The sequence below is a fragment of the Hermetia illucens genome, chromosome 3 (genome assembly GCF_905115235.1).
Source record: "Hermetia illucens chromosome 3, iHerIll2.2.curated.20191125, whole genome shotgun sequence".
Taxonomy (NCBI): domain Eukaryota; kingdom Metazoa; phylum Arthropoda; class Insecta; order Diptera; family Stratiomyidae; genus Hermetia; species Hermetia illucens.
In genome coordinates this window covers 42,632,726-42,652,987 of record NC_051851.1, presented here as the reverse complement: position 1 = coordinate 42,652,987, position 20,262 = coordinate 42,632,726, and the positions used below count along the sequence as shown (strand labels likewise).

At 40.3% G+C, this 20,262-nt stretch overlaps 1 protein-coding gene across 4 annotated transcripts in view; it reads right to left on the bottom strand.

The window, feature by feature from the left end:
- Window positions 1-20,262, bottom strand: part of LOC119652509 (complexin) — a 538,453-nt gene that overhangs the window by 491,978 nt on the left and 26,213 nt on the right. For 2 of the 4 annotated variants that reach the window (XM_038056702.1, XM_038056701.1), the window contains exon 1: window positions 11,085-11,812. The exons of 1 other annotated variant lie outside the window; for it this stretch is intronic. The gene's annotated coding sequence lies outside the window, so the exon portion shown is untranslated. Of the gene's footprint in view, window positions 1-11,084; window positions 11,879-20,262 lie in introns of those variants that run through there. One more of the 4 variants, XM_038056699.1, reaches the window with a different exon arrangement.

The following is a 20,262-nucleotide window of genomic DNA, read 5'->3' as shown; positions in this document are numbered from 1 at the left end:
ACATCGAAGGTGCCTTCAATTTGCCGCAATTTGTGATGCGGCCAGACAGCGTGAAATCGATCCGCTGGTAATTGGGCAGGATGTCTTTGGAGCCGCCTTCAGAGAGGGATTCTCTCTTCTCTGTCATGGCTTCTGGTAATGGACGCCTTGCTAGTCTTGCAGTCAAGCATTTTGGAGTAGGCCTCCGCCCTAAGCTAACGGTATCCAGAAACAATATCAGAAATCCTGCAGATTGCTTTGGTGCTGTAGGACTATGATAGACAAGACTTGGGGACTTCCACCGCAACGGAATCATTGCATGCATACATTCACAATAAAGTCCATTAGGGTGTTTGCTGGAACTTTGCCAACAGCAGCAAACAACTGGCGCACATACAAAAGGCTCGATTTTCTAAGTATTACTGGAACAATAAGTACTACGCCCCCCGCGGCACTCGAAGCTATTCTAAATCAACCCCCCATTCATTTGAAGGTGAAGAAATTCGCAGCCAATGACCCATATAATAGGCTTAATACCGTTAAAGGGTGAAAAGGCGGCCAAATATACGTCTAGAAATTCCTTGATGAACATCTGGTAGCTCTAATATCCGTCGATCATACGGTTTCTACATTCGTCATTGCAAACTTATTCTGTCGTAATGGTCGTCAAATGGCCAGCAGTCTATTAGAATTATAGCATTGATTATCTTCACTGACAAGTCAGCGCGTTCTCGGATAGTCCAGGCGGAGATATATGCTGAAACTTGGCCGATTAAACGAAACATTCCTGGTGTGGGTGACAGGACACTCAAACATCGCTGGTAATGAGGAAGCTGGCAGACTGGCTCAGCTAGGATCTGGATCGATAATAGTGGGGCTTTTGGCATCCGGTCATCCAGTGATTCACGCCGCCAAGTGGAAAAATTTAAACTCCGGCCGGCGAAGATCCTTGTAAGGGAACTCGAGACCGTTAGAGTGGCAATTGTTGAATCCTCTTTGATTTTGAATGGTGCTGAACCCTTTTACATGGGTAGTGAATGAGGGTAGGGTTTTGCAATAAAACACATAACGTACAATACTTAGATGACATCAAGCTGTATGCTGGATGACAACAATAGGATTCTGTTTCGAATAGTAGATATGCTTAGCCGTGGTGATTCGGATGGAATTTCCAATAGACAAGTAAAGTTGGTGCTGAAATCACGCCTTCCCTCCACTGACTTATAAATTTGGAATATCACCATGGCAAAGACCGATCGGTCCAATTTCCGTGGAGCAGATGAGCTCGCCTGATGACGTCGGAGGCAGGGGTATGCTTGACATTGCGGCACAACATCACTGCCACGTCGACTCGCTAAGCGCTTATTTTTACAGCAAAGAGGAGGCGAGTCCCTTGTATTCAGCTGTATGTAAGGCAGATTGCGGGCAGACTCCACTAAACTTGAAGGATCGATCTGCCAATTCTGTGAGCAGGGTGAAGTCACACCAACAGCGGATTCATGAATGGAAATCGACGAACTTGCGAATAGTCTCTGACAGTCGTTTGGTGACCTACAACTGTCAAACAAATGACTGTGTGCTGGGGAGCTGTTTGCCGTGATGGAGGAATTTGTATGTGGCATTTAGGATGGCGTGGTTGCCAAACGAACTTATGGAAAGCCTTACATACCAGCGTGGGCTGATCACGGGAACATGCCCGTTTTACCAGTATGAGCCGCAGGCAGTACTCGATATTCCTACTTGTGGCATGTATTGAGCCACTCAAAGAATTGCGGCGTTTCAAGAGGGCGATTGTATTTGGTATAATACAACAGTGGCAGCTGCAGGTATTGTACCTGAATCCCTCACAGCTCCCCTTGATGTCCTAAGACTCACAGTCACAGACACAGTCTGGTTGAGAGCATGCAGAAATACACCATTCTCTATACTTGCCCGAGTAGGTATGATCATCCGACCTTTAATGTTGGCATTTAATCCTAGTATCAGGAGAAATCCGGCTTCTGCTGAGATTGTCACAGCTTCGAATAATACGAAAATCAGCAATTAGAAACATCAGCATAGTATTAGAAGGCATGTTGACGGAAATTAAGCTATTTTAAATATTTATGAAGACCATTCCCTACAAAACACTAACAAAATAGAAAAGAAAAAAAAAATTATTCCCAATACTAGTACCTAATTTGGAGACCGTTTTTTAGATGCAAGAGCATTCCCCAAATCCAACTGGATTGCAGCGTTAATGATTAGTATGAATCGAACGTCAATCGGTGGGAAATTTCCATTCATATGTAATCTTCCCATATTGAAAATCTTGGACAGATACATAAAGAGCACGCACGGATATTAAAGCTATTTTGTGAAAATGTCCCACTTCCATCAACACAGGGGAAATTATGAAAAACGTTTTCAAAAGCTTTATTTGTTATGAATTTGAAAACTAGTGTCAAGGATGCTTCAGAATAGCTCGATTCACATTGACAATATATTCATGACGAAACATTTGATTGAAAATATTTGTAATGAGAAAAGCTAGATGCCCTGGGATTTCCTTAAGTATCTTTGACTTACTTTGAAAAGTGTATGTAATAATATCTGCAGAACCTTCTCGAGAAATTCAAAAGAAAGTTTCAAACAGGTCAGAAGCTGTACTATTCAGGTATGTAAGGCTTCGTATCCTCCCTAAGGGCAGCGCAAAATAGTTGTATTCATTACTTTGACTCCAACAGCATGCTGACAGGTATGTCCGCGGACTGCCTGATAGTGAATCGATTTATCTGGTAGGGAGGATTTATATAGTGTTAAATTCAGCGCGATTGTAGGAGTATTATATTTTGTACAGAAATTAAAATCCTAAAGGGGGGTAAGTAAAGATACTTCGCAATATCGAATTATTACGGGGCTCAATAATTGCATGTGCTTAACAGAGGGTAGGTCTAGAAAGTATTCTGCTTGCATTTAGAAATAAATACAGAACTGCGGAAGCTACGGTAATTATACTAACTTTTAACAAAAATGCATGCCAAACTTTTCCTTGTACTTGCTACAAGTACAGGAATGTGGAAGTAATGTGAACCAAAATATATTGAAAACTATTTAATAATATGCTTCCTCAGCACCCGCAATAGGTGAGCTGATAATTTAGGCTCATGCAAAATTCATAAACCAATAATTTGAATAAATTATCTGGTTCACCTTGGAAAAAACCAAGTAAGGATATGTACGGTTTAATTGAAAAATGTGTCCTAATAAAGTTAAACTAAGAGCAATGCGGGGATTTTTTTCCAAGTTTATAAGATTGTTAAGAAAAGCATATTCAGAGTTAGTTTTGCAATTTATACAGGGCGAATCGTGTATTTCGTAACATTTAAAAGTAAAGCAAAAGAAAACACTCAAGTTATTTTAAAAATGAATTTTTAAGGACATAGTTTATCGGCGAGAATACACTTTTTGAATTGGCCTTAATTGCCAACAGAGACTGTATCTACATGGTGAATGCCTTTGCTTTACTACAACCATGTGTTGAAGATTGTGATCGACAAATTCCTGCTCATGCGCTGCCAGAAACCTTCTTTACATACTCCGCGCTCAAAAGAGCTAAGTGATCGTACTGCTTCGAAAATCTTGATTTCTCTGCGCCTTAAAGTGGAGATCAACCGAATATTCCCCCATATTAGGGGCTCCCTAATAGGCTGACAACCTGTCGTCTTGTAGCTCTAAGGTGCGCGTCGTGCCGCAGCGGGAATACAACGGCAACTACAAAATTGACATTTTGGCGTTCCAGGAAACGTCATTATTGAGCATTTGATATTTGGCTCTAGAACGCATATTATCTTTAAAAACGAAATAAAGAAATGTGAGAAGCCGCGTATCCTTTGCCCTCCACAAGGATTCCGCCCGGAACTTCAAACTAATAATATGTGGGTGACTTGAGGGGGACAATCACTATCTGATACCGGGTAACAAATAGCAGACCCACCCCTACCATCTAACTAAAAAGCTGCAGAACGGAGAAATGGTGTAGAGATATGTCGAAGCGTTTCAAGAACAAATCCTGCAGAAAACGATCTGACTGCAGGAAGCTAATAGCATTGACTTGATAATCATTGGACACGAACCTCGGCGTAAAAGGAAAGAATAGCTTAACGAAAAGCGACAGTAGGGAACATTAGTAATATAATTTAGGATCCGTTAACAGCTTAACGAAAAGAATAGGACCAGGATGCCAAGTGTGGATGGAATACTTGCAGAGCTACTAAAAGCAAGGTGTATGAAGACCGAGCTTCATCAACTAATAAACACGGTCTGCCGAACCTATGCCGAAAGCTTGGCGCAAAACTGCCATTCACACTATTAATAAGAACGCTAGCAAACTCTGTTGCAAGAACTATAGAAGAATATCATTGAAGCGTAAAAATATTGAAAGGTGAACTTTTGGTGTTTGTTAAACTTTTATTTGTAAACTTTAAAGTTAAACTTTTTTTTTGTAAACTTTGGTTTCTTTTCATGGCTTCCTTAATGAATAAAAAAAACGACCAAATGAATCGCAATTATCCTAGTTTGTCAACCGTAAGTTTGGTTTCTTCAAGAAACGCATGTAAAGTCTTGGCTTCAATTCTTGTCCTTTGAGCGAAGTAATTCTAACGTCATTCGGACCGATAAATATACGCTTTATTACGGACACTTCAGGTATGAACGGTTTTGTGTATTTCTTATATAAAGACATTTAAGTGTGTATTAGCCTCATTAATACGTAGCACGTAATGTATGCATATATTATGTGAAAGTATCCTCTTTCGGGTGATATTGACATTCATAGTCTTGAATTTGCAAAGGAGCGACAACTTTGACCTTTTATAACTTTGTTAGTAATAGTGCGATTTCCACTAAGCTGGTATCCTGCTCTATGTTATAGGCTACATCACTGCTCTATATTATAGCCTACATCATTTTGTGGTGCTAAGATGAACTTAAGGGGGTCTTGCAGCCAGTTACTAGAAATTATAGTAATATACTATCATTAACTTTATTTGAAAAGATATCAGCATGGAAGGTATTTCGCAGCGCAGATACCATATAGTGGCAGCCTCTTGATTTTTTTTTAGATATTTCGATCGGATAGTTTCTGAGAATGGGTCCGTTAAATAAATGGTCACTTTCGACCCCCCGCACTCCCCACCTTTCCAACAAATGTCAAAACTAAGACTTCAGCTTCGAAAAGTACTAATCGAGACTTTTCATTTGATACCCCACATGACTATATTTGATGAAAAAAAATGAATACGCCCCCTTTTGCATGTATGAGGATCACCCCTTAAATTCGACAAGGAACGGTGTAACTCACTGTATACATGAGCGTTCACAGTTCCCACCTTTCTACCAAATTTTGTGTCAATCGCTGCAACAGTCTCCGAGAAAAATGCGTGCGACGGACAGACAGACAAACAGTGAATCGATTTTAATAAGGTTTTGTTTTACACAAAACCTTAAAAAAGGGCATAGCGAGCGGTGAAATACAAAAGCGTTTGCTGGGAAACCGCAAAGCCAGTGGGAGACTACAATTACAACTACTACCGGGTTGTATGTTCTTATTTACCACAATGTTATTATAACCCACGTATATACCCCGTACCGTATTTTTTTATAGACATTTCAACTGGAAATCGCTGGTACACTGTTTTCTGTTGAAATGTCAAAGAAGCTTCATACGAACATTTCATGCTATCAACTGAAATTTGACTTTAATGAGGAACATCTACTCTTCAGTAGTGTGCATAAGTAGTCTCCATTTGCTTGATTATAAGTAGACAGCCTTTGATGAGCTTTCAGACGTTGCTTGCCGCTACTTCCACGAATCCCACAAAAGGAACGAGAAGAAGAAAGAATACTAGGCAGCTAATGGAACTACCGTCAGAAAGTCTACTGTAAATGTTGTAATCACAAGGAAGTTACAAAAGAAAATGAAGGCAGGAAGAGGATGGGCTCGTAGGGATGATTGCGATGTTGATCTTATGAAACGTCATCTACAGGAAAAGTATTGAAAGGTGAACACGCCAGTCAAGAGAATGTTGCAGCTGCAAGGATGCTAATGTTGCTCAATGTATAGGTAACGCTCAGTGGAAATAAAACTAAGAATAGGCTATGTTGTTGAGGAAAAGGATATTTCTTTTGTGGGGTTCCCAAGGCTGGAGAAGAGGTCTAACTAGTACTTGATTATTGTCAAGCTCTAGCTAGGGAGATCATCTACTGTTTGCAGGCTCTGATTAACGTCAGATGGAGTACCCAAAACTGCCTTTAAGCATAGAGTCAATTTGTAGACTAGAGTTTGGTGGAACTTTTTATTTCTTTTATAGGAGGGGCTGCACAGGATACGATTAGTCTTTTGGCTATTTGGATTTGGCTAATCATCAAACTATTCTATACCGTTTACTAATTTTTGCAACTTTTCTCTTTACTTGAACACGAGCCATCGAAATTGCCCAAAATGCAGTTATGCTCAGTACGGGGGACAAATATTGGGATCGGCGTAAAGAAAATTTTGGGATCGCGGATTGAGAAGTGAGAGGTGGCTCAAGGAGTAGAGATGAACCTCATTAACAACAATTTTTGGAGATAGAGATAGAAAACTAGAGCTGCAGCGGTGAATAAATAGTTTTACAACAGTTATGTAAATGTGCACATGTGGTAAGCATTGTTGAAGTTATACCTTCCGAATATATAAGTCCGGATTGGTTAGGGAATAGGCTTTCTGATTTAATATTTTTTCAAAAGTGGGAGAAGGGCGATTACTTTTTACGAAGCGACAAATGATGGAGCAACGGATACTACTAAAGAATGAAAGTAGTCTTCGATTTGGTTTTTGGAGGTTTCAAGTCAAAGGCCTTCAAGGGTAAGGCTTTACCACCCCCTGTCTATGATTGCCCTAATTATCCTCCTCGATTGAAAATGACCTAAAAACTAATCGAAACAGCGCTAGCTTTATATGCTAAATAGTGATTCGTGGCAAATATACAACCTGGATAAAAATGAACCTAATCCGGATAAACCAACGCTACCATCAAAAGAGAGAAATATTTACGAAGAGGAAGAGGTGTGCCTATTTGTCTTCCGGAAATAACAGGATTTTTGCAAAACTTAAGGACTTCAAATGTGATTTATCTTACACATTCCTCGACCGAAATTATGTTAAAATCTTTAGAATTAAAGAGTTTTGGAAAAGTATTCCTTACCATCTCCAAAAATATTTTTCAGGCTCGGAAAAATTATGATAAGAGCGGTGGCAAAACCAACCATTTTGGTCAACTACTATTCAAGAGTGAAGTTACAACAAGTGAACAAGTTTGAAGTGAAAACCATGTTTCTGGTTTTTTTAGGTTTTGTATGATTCGATGTCTGTCTGTTCATCTATATGTCTGTCTGTCTGTCACACCCGATGTATTCGGAAACGGCTGGATCGATTGTCATGGAAATTGGTGAGAACATGTGGTCTGTTGTTCTCTTTAGCGGCGCCATTTCGTTTTAAGTGTAAGGGATGACTCCCCATTGGAGAATGCAACCATTTTTTTTTACAGAAAGTGGCCATGTGCGGTATCAAATGAAAGCGCTCTTTTCCCATATTTAATATCGGGTAGGAAAGCGATGGCTCAAAATATGACCCCCAAAAAGTGTGACAGGTCTTGTTTTTAGAACCTATCCAACCGAAAAATCTGAAAAAAAAATCAGAGTTGTGTATCTAACAGAAATCTAGGCGTTAAAGTATGTCCCGTTCCGATACTGCACAAATAAAGTAAATAATAGTATATTAGCATATTTTAGAAATTTTGCCGAATCCGCCTCAAGTTCATGCTAGAACTATAAAATTTGGCACTTGCATAAGTGATAACATAAGGCAAAACTCTGGCAAGTTTGAACGAAATCCAACTATTATTAACAAAGTTATAGAAGGTGAAATTTTTACATTTTGTGTGAATTCCGTACATTCTAAAACGTATATGACGTCATCATAACATATCAATTCGTCAAAACTACAAAAAATGAGCTCACGTGAATGGGAGGTCGCAACATTTCGTTTAGTTTTTTAGCCATTTATATATCAATATCAATTACTCCAGACAGATATATGTATTTATATGGTATGTATATGTAAATGGAGCTTTGGGGTAGTGCCTAATTCAGATAGATATATTTGCGCAGTAAAGCAGCGTACTTCATATATGCATATTTATACTTTTGTGGACGAAGTAAATCGGAAATTTGTGTACGATCAATTTATATACGTGCATATATAAGCATAGCATTTGGTTATAGACGATGTTTGTTTGTTTAGGGTTAGCATAATAGTTACGTCTAAAATATGTACGTATTTCTTGTAATTTGAAAAAAATATGAATTAATATTTTGGGTTTCTAGCCATATACGAATGGAAAAATGTGCGTAGAAACTTTCTCAAAATGAACACAAAACCTTTATACCTGAAGCGCCAACTCTCGGTATTCCGACCTGTTTTTATGATAGTGACGACATTCACAAGGAATTTATATCTTCTTGGTATATCGCGAATGGATAGTTTTACGCACTTGGTCGGTTGCGAAAACCAGTGAACCGCCTGCAACCAGACCTAGCGAGTTCGTGAAAGCTCTACCACGGCAATGCGCAGTGCCTTACAGTAATACTCGTCCGGCAGCAGCTGGCTCGGTACGCGGCGTTGCGAATATGCTCACTCCTACTGCCCCCCCCCCCCCCCCCACCAGATGGATATCGCTTAACAGGACCATCAAGGCACCATAATTCGACTCTAGAGAAGGCGACCAAGACACTGTAAGAAGGGCTCTTGGCAACGTTTCGGCAAATGGCTTATAAAAGGCGTTTGACATCTGGCAAACACGTTATACTCCCCCCCCCCCCCCGCCTTCAGAATTTTAGAAATGGAATTGAAATTACAGCAAGAATGTGTTAAATTTTACGGGACAAAGTCTGGTTTTATTGAGCTTATGAGTACCATGCACAATCCAGACATCAAGCGTGAATAACGTGCTACTAATAAGTCGATATCGAAGAAATCAAATAGTCGAAAAAGAGGGCATGCTTCCAGTTTTCATCGATTTTTACACTTTACAGTCTCAAAATTAGATTATTTTTTGATTGATGGCAAATTTTCTACCGATTACCAGAGAGCTATTTGCCAAAACTCGGGAAGAAGGAACCAAGGATGGAAAGTAAAAGTTATTGGCAAACATACTTAACACGTTTTGCAGCCTGATTTCCTCCCTTTAATTCCCCTATCATTACATAGACACCAATAAAAATTACGTGCGTGTAGTGTTATTTATTTGCGAATCTATAACATGAAGTAAGAAGCAATAAATAAATTGAATTGCGCAGTTATCCGGAATGGGGTAAGCCAGCTTTATCGGACCCTTAAGTGTCGAAAAAAGTACGGTCAGCGGTTATTAGTTATAATATATTGCTGGGTGATATACTGCAGAAGACAACGATGGTATTTACTTAGGTCAAAATAGAGAGGGGACCATTTTACAGGCTATGTATTCTTGCGCACACTATTATTGCCGAAGACACGTTTCTGATTTTCTTTTAATCGTCCTGCGGTTGCCTAACTTTCATCAATTGAGTGGTGTTAGAAGAAGGTCCAGAGATACCATATTCATATATTAGAGAATTTTTTACTTAAAACCCATCAATAACGATTAAGTTTATCTGTTCTAAATGGTCAAGGTAATGGCAAAGCCGCCAATTTTTGAGAGCATGAACCGAGGAAGTCAACTGCTTCGCGGAAGTAGCCAATTTCGACTGTTCGACGCCATGAAATCATGATTTCTAGATAATGGAAGGGTTGAATCGATAGTAGCAACATAAATACAGAAAGGAGACGTAAGAGAAATATTTCTTAATTTCAATTTTAAATTGTAGCTCTGGGTCTCAATCAATTGGCGAAATTCTGTTTTGCACTTATACTTGTTTATACTTCTGTCGGTTAAGGGCTGAGCAAAGCGATTTTTAGTGCTTAATATAATTCACAACCGTGTCGTGTTTGCGGATATATAAGAGAGCAAACAACACGTTGTAAACTCTTCGATCACCCTCCTCTCAAGGCAGACGTGAAGCAGCGTCTGATGGATTACTTCTACCCTGGCTGAAACCGTCAATCATCCTTTTCAGAAATACTTATTATAAATTATGTAGCGGAGAAAATAGAGAACGAAACTTGGAAAATCTACCCCGCATAGGGCAAATATGTATACAACTTAGGTCATTACAACCAAACAAAACAAGGGTAGGCTCAATTCTCATTCAAATCAAAACAATTACTGGGGCCTTTCCGCGGAAGAATGTCTATTCTTAGTTTAGCGAAAATCTGTGTCGCAAAAGTACGTTTTGCAAAAGACCAGAACATATTGCACAATGATGCTTAGGGGGTTATGTAATCAACAAGATAAACAGACGTGCTAATAAAGGTGCCCCGAATGAATAGTATTCTGTTTTATTTGAACTCCATAGCTTCAGGAGCTCGTCCGAACTCTGAGGTGGCAATGTGATATATTCACTTAACTTAATTAATAGCTAAGAACAAGGGTAATTAAATTCCTTGATTTCAAAGGCATAACAATGGTAAATATACCCCCATTTTAACGAAGTATTTGGTCAATTTGTCTTAACTCAAATGTTTGATCCATTATTAAACTTTCCCAGTATGTTTTATGTGAACCTATCCGAAGTGTTCGGTTTTATCTAAGATAACTTCAACTTTCCAAAATAGATAAAAACATGGGTACGATAAGCGAAATATACACGGTGATCGGGTCTCATACTATCAGTATTGTATTGGATAATTAATAAATTTTCGCTGGGCAATCTAATTTTGTCGAACGTGATAACGGAAAGAATGAGATAGTATTGCTTTGAGCAGATAAATTCGATTCTGCACTTCGTGTTATCTGGCTTGACGGGGTATACATATTATCGAATGGTTCGTAACATAAGCATTCTAGTAATTTGAGAATTGTTTTTTCAGAACATTTTCTATTCTTATGATATCCAATTGTAATTATGAATAAATTGTAAAAATTTGAGTAATTCTATCAAGAACATACCTAGAAAATCTGAAGAGACGGTGGTACAATTCAAATTGGTATGTGGAAGGTCCTTTGGCTTCTTGTTGACTGCACTGCAAAAAGTCTGCAGGTTTAGTGGCAGCCTCCTGCTATCACGATTCGTTTCGAATTCGGATTAATTTTGAACACTTATTTGCTTCCGTTCTATATACTAAACGGACACCACTTATTTATGTACAATACGCACATATACTACTACGACACCACGTTCTTATATAACTTCGTGTCGTTATATGCAATAGGGTATGCTATATGGTTTCCGCAAATTTTTCATACGTTCCGATGCATTTAAAAGTACGTACGAACCTACACTAAAAAACAACGCAGCGTGTGAAGCACAGCACAACTGTCAGTCTAGGAGTGACTTTATGTTATCAGAAGGATTCCTTCGACAATGCTAAGCTTCTATGGTTATATATGTTTTTATATATACGAGCACTATTTATTTATGTATGTAGAACGTTGGATACGGTTTATATATCATATATAGATTAAACACACAATAGTATAGTTATTTATTCAAGAAATTGTCTAACGTCTTTTTCCGTGGCTGAGATAGAGATCGAGAAATAGAAAGAAAACAGGAATAGAGACTCCCTTTATGGATAACCTCAAAAAAGAGAAGTGCAAGATAACAACTAAGAAAACACAGCTACCAACCGATAGATCGAGGAGACCTGCTTTCACTCTATTGCAGCGCACAACTGCTCCAATACTAGAAGTGGATTCTCAGTGAAAAATAAATCGCTGCCTTTTTTGTTTTTCGCGCCCTACGTTTGGCACGACTGCCCGTACCGAAGGCGAGAAAAGCTCGCGCGACGCACCCCCTACAATAGTCTTCTCTCTCCAGACAAGAGGAACAACCCCGTAATGCATATGTATTGGGAACAATGTACCCTACAGAAATTTGACGTAATAGATGCATGCGCGCTGAGTCCTGCGAGGCATGTGCCACATAGTGTTGTGGGTGTAGTTGAAACTATGGGAAAAGTATATAAGGCGCCAAAATTCTTTAACGCGCAGTTGGCGTACTCGCACATGGTTCTACATTTTATATACTCCAAGGCTACTACAAGAATAAATGTGCTCCTAGATTGGGAAGAAGCTTTCAGTGAACTTTCCTCTTCTGCTACTTAGTACAGAAGTGAGTCTTACCAGATTCGCATCACCCTTCGAAGCCGGATTTCGTTTGAATCCTTGCCCTTCCTCTCTCGATATTTTGCCGATTCCCTGCTTGAAGTACGTAAAGTACTCCCTAGTTAAGATGCTGAGACTATGCGGAGATATTTCTTGGCACCAAGCCAAAACGTTGCATCCCGTGTAGGTTGTTTTCTTTCGATTTCGGAAGTAGGTCAAAACTCTTTATTTGCCGAGTACGAATAAGTTTCCAGTTAGTCTAGGAACATTTGGCGGAGCATTGTATTCTATTTATGTTTTCAAACAACCATTTCATTATAATGAGCAGCGAACTGCAATAAGCCCCGAACTTACATATCTCGAAAGAGCATGTGAGGAATTCGATTTGTCTGATTCTTAGAGGCTGCTTCAAAGTGATTTTGAATTTATTTCAATTGTCAGAGAAGTCATTTGGAAATGATTGCGAATTGCTGTAATCCAGGCGATGGCTTAGCAGTTTGAAGCCCTGCGAAACGTTAGATAAGATTGATAAGATTAGCATGGCTATTTCAATGTTAAGGAACCATTGTTTGACTTTTAGGTATTAAAATTGATTTTAACCGCTTAAAAGTAATTACATATCGCAAAACTTTGTTCTATATCAACTCAAAGGAATAATTTTACCTTTAATTCAAATTTTTGAATTTATGTCATTAGAAAATTAGTTTCATTTTATGGGAAATTATCTACTCTTATTGGCGGTCCAAGGATATTATAGGTCCCAGTGCGAAACGCGATTGGTACCCACCTGGGAAACGCCTGCTGAGCTAACCCCATAAACTCTACTATCAAATCTTATCTCCACCTCCACGTGGGGACCACTAGAAGTTCTTTCTTAATGAAAAACTGCAGATGGAGAAAAACGAAGGTGAGGCTCCCGCGCCTAAAAACGAGTTGAATTGTACTATACAACTGATCCTTCAGATTGGGAGTTTAGTAAGGCTGACAACTCTACACGGAAAACCAAAGTTATGAAGCCATGAAAGCATCCACGGACAGGCTGGATTTTACAACGACAAACCCGACAACGAAAATGGAGTAACGATTTGCACATTTCCTCATGCAACGTGCGCTCCCTGAATAGACCGAATGATGCTCAGCAGCTAGCCGATACAATCGATACATTGATAGGGACCGATTTCCTGCAGAAAAGCCACTACACTATATATTATATCCACTAAACCATGTGCTCCGAGTAGGCTTCCTGGTCAGCCAAAAAAATAAACTTGCTGTTACCGGCTTTGAAAACATAAGCGAAAGGTTATGCAGTCTGCGCTTGCAAGGCAACTATAGAAATATAAGCCTCATTAAAGATCACGCTCCTGAAGAGGAGACTGCAGAGCCGGAGAAGGATATTTTGTACTTGACAATTCAGCGGACCCTCGAAGTCTGTCCCAAGTGCGATATCATGCTTAGAGATTTTGACAGTGAAGTCGTCATGGAGCCCGTATTCGGCTCCCCCCACAAATGATAATGGACTCCGGATTATTCAGGCAGCAGTAACGCAAAAAATGGCTGTTGGAAGTCCACAAACATACATGAGCCTCTCCAGATGGGGCCACTTTCAACCAAATTGACCAAGCGTTCATTAAACGCCGCCACCGCTCAGCCAATATACTTTCGGATCACTATCTCATTGGCATAGTACTCCGGGCACGAATAACAAAACCGCCTAAAATTCTCCCTAGCAATAAGGTGAGAGTGAAGATTGAAGCCATCCATAAGAAATTCCTCCGTAACATATGTAAGGGGGAAATGGATGCCGCAATAATTGCAGTCAACAGAAGTCCTCCAGATGAAGCACCAACGAATAAGATAGACGGAAGAATGCCGCATACCGGACAATGCTGCACTCTCAAAGAACTCAAGCACGCGCAGAGACCTACCAACAACTCCGTCGAACGGAACAGCGATTTCACAGACGGAAGAACCAATAAATCTGCCGAAAAGTACAGGGGCAACTGCAAGAGTCAGCAGGATGATGTCTTATACATCTCGATGCTCATCCAGCCGAGACAAAGAGCGAAATCTGATTTCTGACAGCATGGATATATTGGAGGAACGAGTTGAGTACTTTGATGAGCTCTTCAACAACCAAAATGCCAGCGAGTTGGAGGTCCCACCAACCAAAAACGATTGGCTTAAAAAATCGCCAGGAGCTGGTAGATTTACAGCCAAATCGTCCAATACGAAGGCGACCAACTACATCAAGCGGTTAATCAACTGATGCTGAAGGAGTATGCGATAGCCAATCAATGCCTAACCACTGGCAAAGAGGCATTATCTGACCCATACATAAAAGCGGGTGGGGTGCCACGCAGTGCAGCAATTATAGAGGTATCACGTTACTGTGTACCACCTGTAAGATATTCTCCACAAGAAAATTCGGTTTCCCGACGAAATTGATCGATTGAGCGGATCACCTAATCCGTATGGATAAGGTTGATCTATCCTGGAAAGTCTATAAGGACAATATCTATGGTAGAAGAAAAAAGGCGTGACAGACCTTGCCTGAGATGGAGCGACGGCATATGTCAGGACGCCAGACAACTTTTAGGGGTATGGAATTGATGGACCTCGGCGGAAATCGGGATGTCTGGAGTTCATTATTAAGGCAGGCATTATTCAATATGCCACATAATCCTTTACGTTCATTGAAATTTGTTTTATTCTGATTTTAACTGCTTGTCCTTGGAGACCGGCTTCTCAATTCACCCTCTTATTTCCAAGTTCGATTTACCTTCCTGCTATATGGCAATAAATGTAATAGCGGGCTACTTCCAAACCCGATGACAATTTAGCATACTAACATCCGCATTTATTTGCTTGTAAACCTCAAATTAGACTAATTATTGAATAAAATATGGATTGACTATAAAAGCAATTTATTGGTTTCATTTCCTTCTATTATTTAATTATCTTTTTGGCTAATACTGCAGTTTTTATTTAATTTATTACATTTTAGGATTTTCACCCTCGCCTCACCTAACTGCCTACTTACACAATCAGGGGATTCATTTGGCGAGTGCACTTTTCAGCTGAAATGACGGCTTGCAACTAGGGCCCATAATACAATGACAACAACCGCTACAAAAGCAATTACGGGGACACAACCTACATTTTCCGAAAGAGCGACAATACATCCCGTTCACCGTTCTTGGCAACTAAGCTGGCGAACCCTATTACAAATTACGAAAGAAATGCAAAACTACAAGGGTTACGTTGTGAAAAGATAGAAAGACACACTGTCCTAATGAAGAAGAGAAAAAGTCATGAGAGAGGGACTAACACCGCGGAAGGCAGCCAAAAAGGAGAGACACTGTCGAGTTTGAAGTTGAAAAAAGGACCACGGAGAATATGGCAAGCTCTTAACTGCGGAAAAAGATTGACGAACTCCCCAACCAGGTGGAAACCTCATCCGAAAGGCAAGGACGAAGGAAACACGGCTACCCAGGTTGCGTTGGGCGGTCTTATGGAAAATACATGCTGCTGTCTGGAAAATGTATATCGATCCCAAAAGTGGAATAATAAAAATGGACTAACACTTTGACTTTATCACGCTCCAACGAAACTCTAGGAATTCTGCGGATGAAAACTTGAAGAAAAAGCAAATTGCCGGTGCAGCCCCAAGATGCACAAAATGCAATGCTCTTAGCCTGACAGAGGGGAAACAGGCAACTGATAAAAGGAGACAGGCAAAAAGCAACGGAGCCGTCAGTCAGCTTTTTCGTTCTTTTTTGAAAACTTGGGTTTAACTCAAAAAAGAGAAGTCCGTGGACTATAAAAGAGGAAGTAAGTTGCTTCCCAAGTGTTACGGTCCGTGGCCAAGTGGATGCGGAGTCAGGACTCCCAGCATCCTCAACAACCCAAATTTGTTGGCCAGGGATAAACAAGAATAATCTTTCAACATGGGAACCAAAATAGCCAAGCAGCGTCGGAAGAAGGTGGACAGAAACAACCATGTAAGTTCAATATCAACGGAACTGACTACACTGTAACAAAGTCGAGGTCAATTGCAGCATCAGCACCACAGAAAAAAAGACGCGAGAACCACAAAGCTCTTTTTATCAAGCCGAACGAAGGAAGATCTTTCGTGGAAGCTTTTCGACCGCAAAATTGACAAAGCAGAAAATGCTAGGATGCAGGTTAAATCTATCCGCGGGCACCTCAGTTCAAAGACTAACAAAGAGAATACATTCCGCGAGACTGTGCAGAGCATTTCAGGCATGAAAGCAATTGTTTCCAGCCAGGAACGCATGTGCACCTTCGAAGTAAGGGATCTGTCCAGCATCTTATTCACGATAGAATGGTGGAAAAAGCGATAAAAAGGGATTACCCAACTGAGAGCAACCTTAAGGTGGGAGTTATATATCTGAACTCTAGAGGGCAAAAATTGTTATCACCCCTGAGAAGAGAGCGAACAAACTTCTTCATTATGGAAAAGTTAGGATTGGACAGATCATCTGCAGGATAAAGAGAAGTGCAGTTGTGTGACGTATCCTCTGCCACTTCTCCCTTTTTATAAGCATGTTCGGGGATATAAAAGCATGAAGTTCTCCGTTTGGTATTGTCCCAAACAAGAGGCCCAGATGACACGACGCAAACATTATTTGATAGAAGTTTGATACTTTCAATGTAATGCTCTCACGCATCAACATATGAAGAACATTCGGGCCAAATAACCTCAACTCAATGTAGGTGTTGAAATAGCTGTATGTGGAGCTGTAGGTGGAATTAAAGCTGCTAATGCGTCGATCGACATCGAGTTCGGTACCAGCGCCGGCAGAAACAACGCAAGGAAAATCCCATTAATAGAATGCGACAGACTGAAAAGCTTGTTTTTGACGATATTTATCTTCCGTTTGATTCTCCTTACATTCTTCTCAAAAGCCAATACAGTTTGGCCAAATCCATTACTCAGTAAGAGAGCAAACAGATGTCATCAACGAATTCCAGTGATTTGAAGAAAGTACCCAAGCCCCTCCGCATCAGTTGGACTATGCAGGGTAAAGGACGTCACCCAATAGCAAGAGCATCGCCGACAGAATTCAATCATGTATTACTCTGCTTTCGCCTTGAGATGAGAAAAACAATGAAAAGCAGAGGATCCACAAAACTAAACTTAGCAAACTGTTCAACAATGAAAACCCTGCACAGAAAGTGAATGTTACGAAGCCGCGGAAGGAGCTTCGAATCGAATCGACTACAAAACCATAAACCAAGCAAACAAAAAGGAGAAATGATTTTCGCACTTTTTTCATCGAATAACCGTGGGGACTTGGGATTTTAAAAATACTATGATTAACTTATTATTAACTTAATTTGAGGAGATACCGCAATGGAGAGTATTTCATAGCCTAGATACTATACACATGGACCACCATAATGTTTTCAAAATTTTTCGGTTGGGTAACGGATCCTTGAAATAATTAATCCCTTTCCGACCTCCGCATCCCTTCCCATTGCAGCCAATGTTAAAACTTATACTTGCTTCGGAAAGCATTAATGAAGACCTTTGGTTTGATAACGCATATGGCTATATTCGGTGAAAAAATGTTCAACTCCCTCTTTTAGGTATATGGGAACCCCCTTAAATTCAACTTGCATTAATGGTTTCATCGCATGTATGGGGGTTCACCGAACTTCATGTCAACAGGACAGAGAGACAAAAGAATAGGGCAGCCGCGAAACAAACACATGAGGACGTATACTCCTTGAAGCTTTGACGTGCTTGAACATCATTTTGACAAATACCGAAGGACTAAACACATTCCGAAGAGGAGAAATGGGCCGCATAATAGACATAACATTCATCAGTGGTACCCTAACTAACGATCTTCAATAGTATGTTAGGGAGCATCGCACGCGTAGCTACCATCCACCGATTATCTTTCAAATGGGGTGCACGATTAGACCAAAACAAGGCAGAGCTCCACACATAGGATGGACTTTCGAAAAGTTCGATGAAGAAACATTTTGAGAGGTATTGCTGCAAGGTACAAACTTGTTAGGAAATGAAAAGAATATCACTGCACAGATTCTATAACGAATGCAGTTGACTTGTGACGCTTCCATGTCGCAGCGAACGGGATTTTCGAAACGAAGTCTGAATTTTTAGTAGAATTTTGATTCAATGAACATTGCAAGGCACGCTTAAATGCGAGAAGGCGATGTCAACGCTACACCAACTATATAAGGTTACCAGAAAAAAAACGCCAAACCGCTATTAGAAACAATAAAACCATGCATGTCAAGCAGCGTTGAAGGGAGGCTGCCTCTGATCTTTGGGGTGGCACATACAAGACAGTTATGCCATCAACCAAGGAAAAGCGTGGCCAATGGATTACGTGGTCCAATCTGCTAATGACATAATTAACGTCCTATAACCTCAGAATATTAACGATGAACGTTCCAACCGTTCAAATCAACCACAATGAAGTACCAGAGATAAAAGACGAAAGGGTATTGGAAGCGGCTAAGAATATAAAAGCCAACAAGGTTCCCGGCTTAGAAAGCATACCGGGCATAGCTATCAAATTGCCAGTAGGGATAGTACCATAAACTCTCGTACAAGTATTTACCGCGTGCTTGAAAGAGGGTATCTTCCCTACACAGTAGAACAAACAAAAAGGGATCCTGATCCGGAAGGCAAACAAACAACATTCGTCAATCTGGCTCTCAAATACCATCGACAAACTATTCGAGCAAGCAATATATAAAAGATTATTCCCAATCACGAAAAAGAAAGGCGGCCTATCAGAAAGGAAGTTTGGATTCCGGAAAGCAAAATCAACGATCGACGCTGTCATTTTGGTAACAAATCTCGCAAAATCAGCTACTGAAGGTAACAAAGTTTGTGCAATGGTAACTTTCGACGTTGAAAACGCCTTCAGTTCAGCAAAGTGGAAAGAAATTATTGAGACACTTGCCAAGCTGGGTGTCGCGACATGCATTATACATATTTTTCCCAAACTTTTGAAAGAAAGGCGCTTGCTGTGACTCAGATGATGACCCTAAAGAATACCGAATAACCTGTGGTGTACTATAATACAAGGATCAGTCTTCGGGGATATTATGCATTGCTGGCATGCTGTCAAATATCTCGAGGTTATTTTGGATCAGAAGTTGAACTTCAAGCAACATCTACAATATGAAGCCACAAAGGCGTCTGACATCAGCTCGTTGATCGCTAGAATGCTACCGAATATTGGGAGCCCAAGACAAAACTGTCGAAAACTCATTTCAAGAGTGGTTGCTTCGGTGTTATTGTACGCAGCATCCATGCGGGCAATCGCTAGGTAACATCAACAATGGAAAAAAAACAGCAACGGCTTATCGACAGTGTCCTCCAAATATGCTTCGCTTACCGAACGGTATCAGACAACACAGCATATATGATAGCTAAGATGATGCTTATCGATATCTTGGCGACTGAAGACCTATGGATTCAAGAAACTGTTGAAACTAAGCCGCTCGATGACAGGCAAGAAATCTATTACTAGTAGAACGGCAAAAACGATGGGACGGGAGCAAGAAAGGACGATAGCTGGACGAAACGGAAGCATGGCGACGTGGGCTATGACACAGAGTCTAATTGGACAAGGTGGTTATCGATGACACCTTCAGCTATTTGGTCATAATGATTCTTCGAACTGCCTGAGTATGTAACGGAGGATGCGAAGCATGTATTCTTCCACTGCCCAAGGCTCGCATCATACAGAATGGAAACGGTAGCCAATATCCATTTATCAGCGGAAAACATGCTAGAGAATATGTTGAGTTTGATTCAGGTTTGGAAACCGATGATATAAGCAATAACAAATATCCACGAAATTCTACGTCAGGAGGAGTTTAGAAGGAACAAAGAGAGGGAGACGATCGCCATTATGAATAGTAGTTAAATACTGATCCAGCCCCGCGACGTTTTATCATATGGCAGTCCCGCTTCGAGCATGGGTGGAGGAAGAGGTTCTTTTAATGG